Genomic DNA, 9,813 nt, shown 5'->3' on the forward strand with positions numbered 1-9,813 from the left:
GGCCCGGGTTCGATCCTCAGCACCACGTACAGACAAAGCTGTTGTGTCTGCCGAGAACTAAAAAAAAAAAAAAAAATTAAAAAAAAAAAAAAGTTCTAGTCAGCAAAGCAAGGAAATAAATGGCATACAGATAAGACTGGATAAAATAAAACTATTCTTATTTGCAATGACATAGTTGGCTCCACAGAAAACTCCACTGTCTACAAAAACAAAAACAATTTTCTATAAGAAGTGAGTTGAGGAAGAATAATCTATCCTCAGGGTAGAAAAGACACAAAACCCAATTGTATCTCTTTTTCTTTTCTTTTATTTATTTTTTTAATTGAACATGGACACAATATCTTTCTTTTATTTATTTATTTATTTATTTATGTGGTGCTGAGGATTGAACCCAGTGCCTCACGTGTGCAAAGCAAGCACTCCACCACTGAGCCACAACCCCAGCCCCACCCAATTGTATTTCAATGTACTAGCACCAATTCAAAAATGTAGTGATATTCATAATCACAAGAAGAAGAAGAAGGAGGAGGCCAGAGAAGGAAAGAAAGGGGGAGGGGAGGATGAGACACAGGTGTAAAAAGAACAAAATCTATACAGGGTTTGTATGCTTAAAACTACAGAACTCTAATGATGGTCATCAAAGAAGACTTCCTAAATGGAGAAACATACTGTGTTTAAAAATGGAAAGAGGAGCTGGGGATATAGCTCAGTTGGTAGAGTGCTTGCCTTGCATGCACAAAGCCCTGGGCTCAATACTCAGCACCAAAAAAAAAAAAAAAAAAGGAAAGGGCCAGGCATAGTGGCACATGCCTATAATCCCAGCAGCTTTGGAGGCTGAGACAGGAGAATTCCATGTTTAAGCCCAGCCAGGGCAATTTAGCAAAACTTGGTCTCAAAAAGGAAAAAGTTTTTTTCTTAGCAAGAGAAACAATAAGAGAGGTAAATAGGGAGCCTACATCCTGGGAACAAATTTTTACTCCTCACACTTCAGATAGAGCCCTAATATCCAGAGTATAAAAAGAACTCAAAAAATTAGACTATAAGATAACAAATCACCCAATCAACAAATGGGCCAAGGACCTGAACAGACACTTCTCAGAGGAGGATATACAATCAGTCAACAAGTACATGAAAAAATGCTCACCATCTCTAGCAGTCAGAGAAATGCAAATCAAAACCACCCTAAGATACCATCTCACTCCAGTAAGATTGGCAGCCACTATGAAGTCAAACAACAACAAGTGCTGGCGAGGATGTGGAGAAAAGGGTACACTTGTACATTGCTGGTGGGACTGCAAATTGGTGCGGCCAATTTGGAAAGCAGTATGGAGATTCCTGGGAAAGCTGGGAATGGAACCACCATTTGACCCAGCTATTGCCCTTCTCGGACTATTCCCTGAAGACCTTAAAAGAGCATACTACAGGGATACTGCCACATCGATGTTCATAGCAGCACAATTCACAATAGCTAGACTGTGGAACCAACCCAGATGCCCTTCAATAGATGAATGGATAAAAAAATGTGGCATTTATACACCATGGAGTATTATGCAGCATTAAAAAATGACAAAATCATGGAATTTGCAGGGAAATGGATGGCACTAGAGCAGATTATGCTTAGTGAAGCTAGCCAATCCCTAAAAAACAAATACCAAATGTCTTCTTTGATATAATGAGAGCAACTATGAACAGAGCAGGGAGGAAGAGCAGGAAGAAAAGATTAACATTAAACAGAGTCATGAGATGGGAGGGAAAGGGAGAGAAAAGGGAAATTGCATGGAAATGAAGGGAGACCTTCATTGCTATACAAAATTACATATAAGAGGTTGTGGGGGGAATGGGAAAATAAACAAGGAGAGAAATGAATTACAGTAGATGGGGTAGAGAGAGAAGATGTGAGGGAAGGGGAGGGGGGATAGTAGGGGATAGGAAAGGTAGCAGAATACAACAGTTACTAATAGGGCATTATGTAAAATTGTGGATGTGTAACTGATGTGATTCTGCAATCTGCATTTGGGGTAAAAATTGGGAGTTCATAACCCACTTCAATCTAATGTATGAAATATGATATGTCAAGAGCTTTGTAATGTTGTGAACAACCAATAAATAAATAAATAAATAAATAAATAAATAAATAAAAGGGGCGGGGTCTATACCTCAGTTACTAGAGTGCTTGCTTGCATGCATGCATAAGGCCCTGGGTTCAACCTCTCTCTCTCTCTCTCTCACACACACACACACACACACACACACACACACACGAAAAAAAGAAAGAACATGAGACATAGCTCAGTGGTAGAGTGCCCCTAGTTTCATTCCCCAGCACCACAAGATTTTTAAAAAGTGGAAGAAAGAAAGAAAAGGATATACAAATGCCAAATAAATATATGAAAATAATATTCAACATGTAGCTGTCAAAGAAATGTAAATCACACACCTATTTGAATAGCTAAAAAATTTAAAAAGTAATAACAAAACCAAATGCTGGCAAGGATGTAGAGCAATCCAATAACTCACACATTGCTGATGGGCATATAAAATGGCACATGCAGGCCCTCTGGAAAACAGTGTGACAATTTATGTTTTTTAATTTTTGGTTTTAGATGAACACAATACCTTTATTTTTTATTCTTTTTTTACGTGTGTGCTGAGGATCAAACCCAGTGCCTCATACATGAAAGCTAAGCCTCTAACACTGAGCTATATCCCCTAGGGTTTGACAATTTCTTCCTCCTCCTCCTCCTCCTCCTCCTTCTTCTTTCTTTTTTCTTCTTTCTTCTTTCTTCTTGTATCTGGGATTGAACCTCAGGGGTGCTCAACCACTGAGTCATATCCGCAGACTTATTTTGTATTTATTTGGAGACAGGGTCTCACTGAGTTGCTTAGTGCCTGGCTTTTGCTGAAGCTGGCTTTGAACTCACAATCCTCCTGCCTCAGCCTCCTGAGCCACTGGGATAACAGGCATGTGCCACTGCATCTGGCTGACAATTTATTCTTATAAAACTAAGTATGCAATTATCACATATCTCTAATTGCACTCCTGAGCATCTTATCCCTGAAAAATGAAAACTTTTGTTCACATAAAAATCTGCACACAAGGACTGGGGATGTGGCTCAGTGGTACAATGTTTGCCTGGCATGTGTGAGACTCTGGGTTCCATCTGTAGATACACAAATATCTACAATAGCTTTATCTGATATTTTCTTTTGGCAGTACTGGGGATTGAACCCAGGGATATTCTATCACTGACAACATTTCTGGCCCTTTTTATTTTTTTACTTTAAGACAACTCGCTAAGTTGCATAGGACCTCACTAAGTTGCTGAGGCTGGCCTCAAACTTGTGATCCTTCTGCCTCAGCTGGGACTATAGGAGTGTGCCCGGAGTGTGTCAGGCACTGACGTGTTGGAGACCAATCTTGCACTTAGTTGACTGAGTCACACTCCCCAGCTGGGTGCTGAGGTGCTCAGTCACAGAAATGTGGCAGAGCTTTCCCCACCCTTCTTGGGTTCAAGGGTTGGTGTCTCGTGCATGGGTGTGTCTTGCTACAGCCCCATGGGTGAAACTATGCTCACCTGTTCCTATGTAATATAACCCCTTGCCCTGTTTAGGATAGAATCTTCCATGGAAGTGCCTTGTGTGGGTATCCTTCTCTTTTTGGCAGTACTGGGGATTGAACCCAGGAATATTCTATCACTGAGCAACATTTCTGGCCCTTTTTATTTTTTACCCAGGTGTCAGTCAACCTGCTGACAGTGGACATCATGAAGACAGACTCAGCCCCCTGAAATCTGACCCCTTGCCTCATTTGAATAGCTTCTCCTCAATAAAAGGGGTCAGTGCGTTCTCTCTCTCTTTCTTTCTGTGGACCCTTAAGGTAAGAGGAGCCGTCACAGTGATCCCAAAGAAAAAGGTATTTGTGTCTCTTGTGTGGTTATTTTGCGCAGCCCAGTCAGCCCAGTTCAAATGGAGTGACCCCTGAACCTTTTAGTTGCGAGAACAGAAACCCAGCACTGACGTCTTTTACTGGGTGCATAGTCAAGCAATTGGTGCATTTACACCATGGAATACTATTCATCGAGGAAAAGGAATAACCATTGGTTAATGTGGCAACCTAGAGATTCTCCGGAGAAGTATGCTAAATGATAAAAGCTAATACCAGTAGTATTCGGTAGTGTATGCTTCCATTTATATAACATGATATGTATTTGGATATGTATTTGAACACATAAATGTTCAAAAAGAATATTCTCCCCACCCCTCGCCCGCCTTATGATGCTGTGGATGGAACCCATGGCTTCAAGCATGCTAGACAAGTGCTCTAACTCTGAGCTACATTCCTAGCTCATATAGCACTTTTTTTTTTTTTGGTACCAGGACCCAAGGTTATATAACCACTGAGCCACAACTTTAGCCCCCCCCCCTTTTTTTAAATTTATTTTTTAGTTTTTGGTGGACACAATATCTTTATTTTATTTTATGTGGTGCTGAAGATCGAACCCAGCGCCCTGCGCATGCCAGGCGAGCGTTTTACGGCTTGAGCCACATCCCCAGCCCAAGCCCTTTTTATTTTATTTATTTATTATTATTCTTTAGTTGTTAATGGATCTTTTTTGTATTTATTTATATGCAGTGCTGAGAATCAAAGCCAGTGCCTCACACATGCTAGCCAAGTACTCTACCACTGAGCTACAATCCCAGACCTTTTATTTTTTATTTTGAGACATGGTCTTGCTAGGTTACTTACAGTCTCAATAAATTGCTGAGACTGGCTTCGAACCTGCAATCCTCTTACCTGAGCTGTTGGGATTACAGGTATGTGCCATCATATCTGGCCTCATATAACATTCTTTTTTTAAAAAAAATTTATTTTTTAATTGAAGTTGGACCCAATACCTTTATTTTATTATAATACCTTATTTTATTTATTTATTTTTATGTGGTGCTGAGGATCCAACCCAGGGCCTTGCATTTGCTAGGTGAGCTTGAAACAACAAAATTACAGGAATGGCCCAGGGGTTAAGGAAGGATTGGGATTTATAACTGTGGCTAAAAAAGGGCAACATGAGGGATCTTGTAGTGATTAACTATTTTGTATCTTAACTGTATCACTGCCAATATTCTGGTTGTGATATCTATCATTTTTCGAGATGTCACTATTTTAGGACAAAAATGAATAGAAATAGGAGGTCTAGTATTTTCCTATTGTACACTAATGGATAATTTTGTAATCATGCTGGCAAATGTGTATCCCACTTTATAGAAGACTGTGTTAAGCACTGAAAAAAAAACCCACTGAATGTGTAGTATTAAGCAAAGGGAAGATATGACCAGATTTGTGTTTTTAAAAGATCGCTCTGACTATAGGGATGGGGCACAGTTAGGCTGCACGCTCAGAGACTAGTCAGGAGGCTGGTGAAGGATGGAATTGGGTCATTGGCCACAGGTTGGATTTGAGAGCTCTTTTGATGGTTAAATGGACAGTTACTGGGCAGAGGGAAGTGTTAACTGGTTATGAAATAAAGCATATGAGCACCAGTGGAATAGGATAAGGGTGCTTATTTATGTCATCTCTTCCAATTACCATTTACCATTGGTCTAGCCAATGCAGTAAAGCAAAAGAAAATAAGGTGTCCAAACTGGAAAATAAACAAAATTCATTACATACAGATGGTATGATTTTATACAGAGTAAATAGAAAATAATTTATAGACAAGTAAAAAATCATCAGGGCTTCCAAATAGATTAATCAACTAAAAGCAGTTTGTCACAAACACTTAAAAAGTGAAAAATTTAAAAAGATAAGTTTAAAATAACACAGACAACTGGGGTTGTAACTCAGTGGTAGAGTACATGCTTAAGGCCCTGGGTTCTATCCCCAGCACCACCAAAAAACAAAAACAAACAAACAAACAAAAAACAAAACAAAATACTACAGCACTGAAAAAAAAAATAACAAAAATCACCAAGGAATAAATCTATTGATATAAGTTGCTGAGGCTAGCTTCATACCTGAAATCCTCAGTTTTTTTTTTTTTTTTTAGTTTGACTTCTGGGGATCAAACCCAGAGCTTCACTCATGCTAGGGAAGTGCTGTACCACTGAGGTACAACCCTGCTCCAAATGTAGAATTTTATTGAGAGACATTAAAAAAAAGATCTAAATAAAGGAAGAAAAATATACCATATATATCCCATGCTAATAGATAACTCAGTGACATAAGGATGTCACTCAAAATACTTTGTTTTCCTAAAAATACTTTACAAAGTAATACAATTTCAGGAAAAAATACCCTAAAGTTTTATTCTCTAGAACTTGAGGTAGCTCCAAAATTATATGGATGTGTGTGTTTAGGACAGCCAAGACACTCTTTAAGAAGAACAAAATTGGGGGATTTCCCCTATCAGATGTTGTGACTTATAATAAAGCTCCAGTAATTCTGACAGTGTAGGCTTGGTGTAGACTAATGCATCAGAAGAGAGAGAGCAGAAACACACCCAAATGTCAGAGATGGTCCTGCAGGTCAGTGGGAAAGGGTGCACTCTTCATTGAGTGGAACTGAAACAACTGTTTATCCATATGAGAAAAAAAATGAAAAAGAATTTCACCTCACTCTACATACGTCCTCAAATTATAAAACGTGGAGAAGAAATCAGTAGGGAAATTCTTTATGACTTTGGGATATAAAGGCTTCTCTCTCTCTCTCTCTCTTTCTTTCTTTCTTTCATTCATGAGGACTGGGGATTGAACCCAGGCGTACCCTACCACTGAGCTACATCCCCAACCCCCCCTCTGCCCCGCCCCTTTTAAATTTTGAAATGGGTCTCGCTAAGTTGCTGAGTCTAAACTCAAACTTGTTGTTCTCCTGTTCTCAGTCTTCTGAGTAGCTGGGATTCCAGGTGTGTGTCACTGTGCCTGGCTGATAAATCAGCTTTTTCTAAAATAAGTTTAAAAATTCCCACTAATTTTCTTTTGTTTTGGTGGTGGTGCTGGGGATTGAACCCAGGGCCTTAGGCTTGCAAGGCAAGCACTCTACCAACTGAGCTACATCCCTAGCCCCCCAATAACTTTTAAAGGAAAAGATTGGTACATTAAAAATAAGATTTTCTATTCATCGAAAAAAACAACATGGGGCCAGGTATGGCAGCAAATCCCTATAATCTCAGATACTCAGGAGACTGAGGCAGGAGGATTGCAAGTTCAAGGCCAGCCTTGACAATGAAATGCTATCTCAAAATAAAAAATAAAAAAGGGTTGGGAGTGCATTAGTCTACACCAAGCCTACACTGTCAGAATTACTGGAGCTTTATTATAAGTCATAACATCTGATAGGGGAAATCCCCCAATTTTGTTCTTCTTAAAGAGTGTCTTGGCTGTCCTAAACACACACATCCATATAATTTTGGAGCTACAAGGTGGCAGAGCACCCCTTGGTTCAATCCTCCATACTTCAAAAACCAAAATCCAAAACAAAACAGTCTAGGGAGGGTGAGAAGATCAAATCAATCACAAGCCTGTAGAAGATTTTTGCAACACATATAATTAGCAAGAGACTAGTCTGCAGAATATTTAAAGAATTCCTAATAAATTAAAGGAAAAAAAATCACCTATTTTAAGTGGGTAAAGACTTGAATGGAACTTTTATAGACAGAGAAACCCAGATGGGTTATAAAATAAATAGATGCTCAACCTCAAGAGTAATCAAAGAAATGCAAATTAAAACCACAATGAGATACCATTTCCCACCCACCAGATATGCATAAAATAAAAATTTGATAATAGGAAGAGCAGGTAAGGACACAGAAATGATATCAAAAATTTTTATCTACTTATGGTGGGAGTATAGATTGGTGCAATGGCTTCATGAAAACAGCTTCATGTTATCTAGGAAAGTTGGACCTGAACAATTCAATTCCTAGAACTATACATACATAAGAATGTTAGCAAAGTATTATTTGTGGTAGTAAGAAATTGGAACAGCCCAATGTCCATCAATAATAGAATAAACAGATTATGATATATTCATTCAATTTGCTATATAAAGATGGAAATAAGTGAGCAACAGCTATAGAATCTATATGAATGACCTCAAAAACAATGTTGAGAGAGGAAAGCACAGTTTTTAGAAAAATATATACAGTATAACTTCATTTTTCCAAAGGCAAAAAGCAGTTAATATGAAACAGTGTATTGTTTAGGGATATGCTGTTTGTCATATACCTAGTAAAACTCATTAAGAAAATAAAATAAGGGCTGGGGATGTGGCTCAAGCGGTAGCGCGCTCGCCTGGCATGGGTTCGGTCCTCAGCACCACATACAAAGATGTTGTTTCCAACGAAAACTAAAAAAAAATATTAAAATTCTCTCTCTCTCTCTCTCTCTCTCTAAAAAAAAAATTCTCTCTCTCTCTTAAAAAAAAAAAAAGAAAAGAAAATAAGCTGGGTGGAGTGGCACATGCCTAGAATCCCAGTGCTGAGGCTATCTAGTGAGGCCCTAGCAATTAAACAAGACCCTGTCTCTAAAAAGTAGGTAAAAGACTGGGATGTGGCTCAGTGGTTAAGTGCCCCTGGATTCAATCTCCCATACCAAAATGAATGAATGAATGAATGATGTCAAAACTCACTGTAGGGTAACTCCAGAGAGACAGAGGAAGGGCTTGTGATTGAGAAAGGAAACAGATGACCTCTGGGATAAGGAAATGTTTTATTCCATGGACACACAGATCAACCAGATGGAAGTGGTCACAGCTGCCCTAAGTGTGGGTGAGATGGCCCAGGAAGGGGTAAAAGGATCATTATGTTGAGTACGCAGCTCAGTAGTGGAGCACTTGCCTAGCACGAATGAGGCCCTGAGTTTGATCCTCAGCACTGCATTTAAAAATAAATAAATAAATAAAAATAAAAACCATTAACCCTGGAAGATGTTGGAGGAGAAGAGGGAGGAAGTTGCTGATAAGACCAGGTAAAGAGAAAGAAGAGTAGGAGTAATTAGAAGTCAAGAGGTGGGCTGAGATGCAGGCTGAGGCAACATTGGTCGGATTACGACAGATTCCCTGATGACCTTGGCTGAAGGAGTTTCATATAAGATCTGGGTTTGGAAGCCATGCAGTTTGACTGATTGGGGGATGAAAAGGTGCCAACCTAGAGTAGGGGCAAACTCTGAAAAAGTTTGAGAAGGTGAAGAAAGGGGAGGGGAAGGGTGGAAGTAGGAGAAATGGAGATGGGCAGAGGTGCCTGAGTGGAGTGGGAAAATCTTTCTTTCTTTTCTATTTTTGGTATTGGGGATTGAACCCAGGAACACTTTACCACTGGGAGTGGTAAAAAAATAGCTACCTCAGAGACTCCCGCCCCCTTTTTTGAGACAGTTAAGCCCAAGTCCTAGCGAGGTTGTTGAGGCTGGCTTTGAATTTATGATCCTCCTGCCTCAGCCTCAAATCGCTGGGATTAAAGGCATGCATCATCTCAGCAGGCTGGAGAACTTCTTGATGGTTGTTACAGGATCTTCAGGTGGCTAATTAAAACCATAAGGAGATACATTTTCATTCCCATCAGTTTCAACAAAAATTTATGTCAGACGATGACAAGTGGTAATAGGGATGTAGAGTGACCAGCCTGAACACTAGAGTGGAAGGGTAAATAATAAAACCACCTTGGAAAGGTATGGGCAATATCTAGGAAAGCTCGAGATACATGGATATTCTATTCCTAATGGCCCAGAGAAACCTACTCATGGGCATCAGGAGGTAAGTATTTCAAAGGTTTGTTTGTTTTTAACATCGGATATGCTGGCTGAACCAACGAGACAAAGAACGGC

At 39.5% G+C, this 9,813-nt stretch overlaps 1 protein-coding gene across 4 annotated transcripts in view; it reads right to left on the reverse strand.

Annotated features, from left to right (window-relative positions):
- The window catches only part of ITCH (itchy E3 ubiquitin protein ligase), a 212,757-nt gene that overhangs the window by 172,595 nt on the left and 30,349 nt on the right, over positions 1-9,813 (reverse strand). The gene's annotated exons all lie outside the window — the stretch shown is intronic.

The sequence above is a fragment of the Spermophilus citellus genome (assembly GCF_964194105.1).
Source record: "Spermophilus citellus genome assembly, chromosome: 4".
NCBI classification, from domain to species: domain Eukaryota; kingdom Metazoa; phylum Chordata; class Mammalia; order Rodentia; family Sciuridae; genus Spermophilus; species Spermophilus citellus.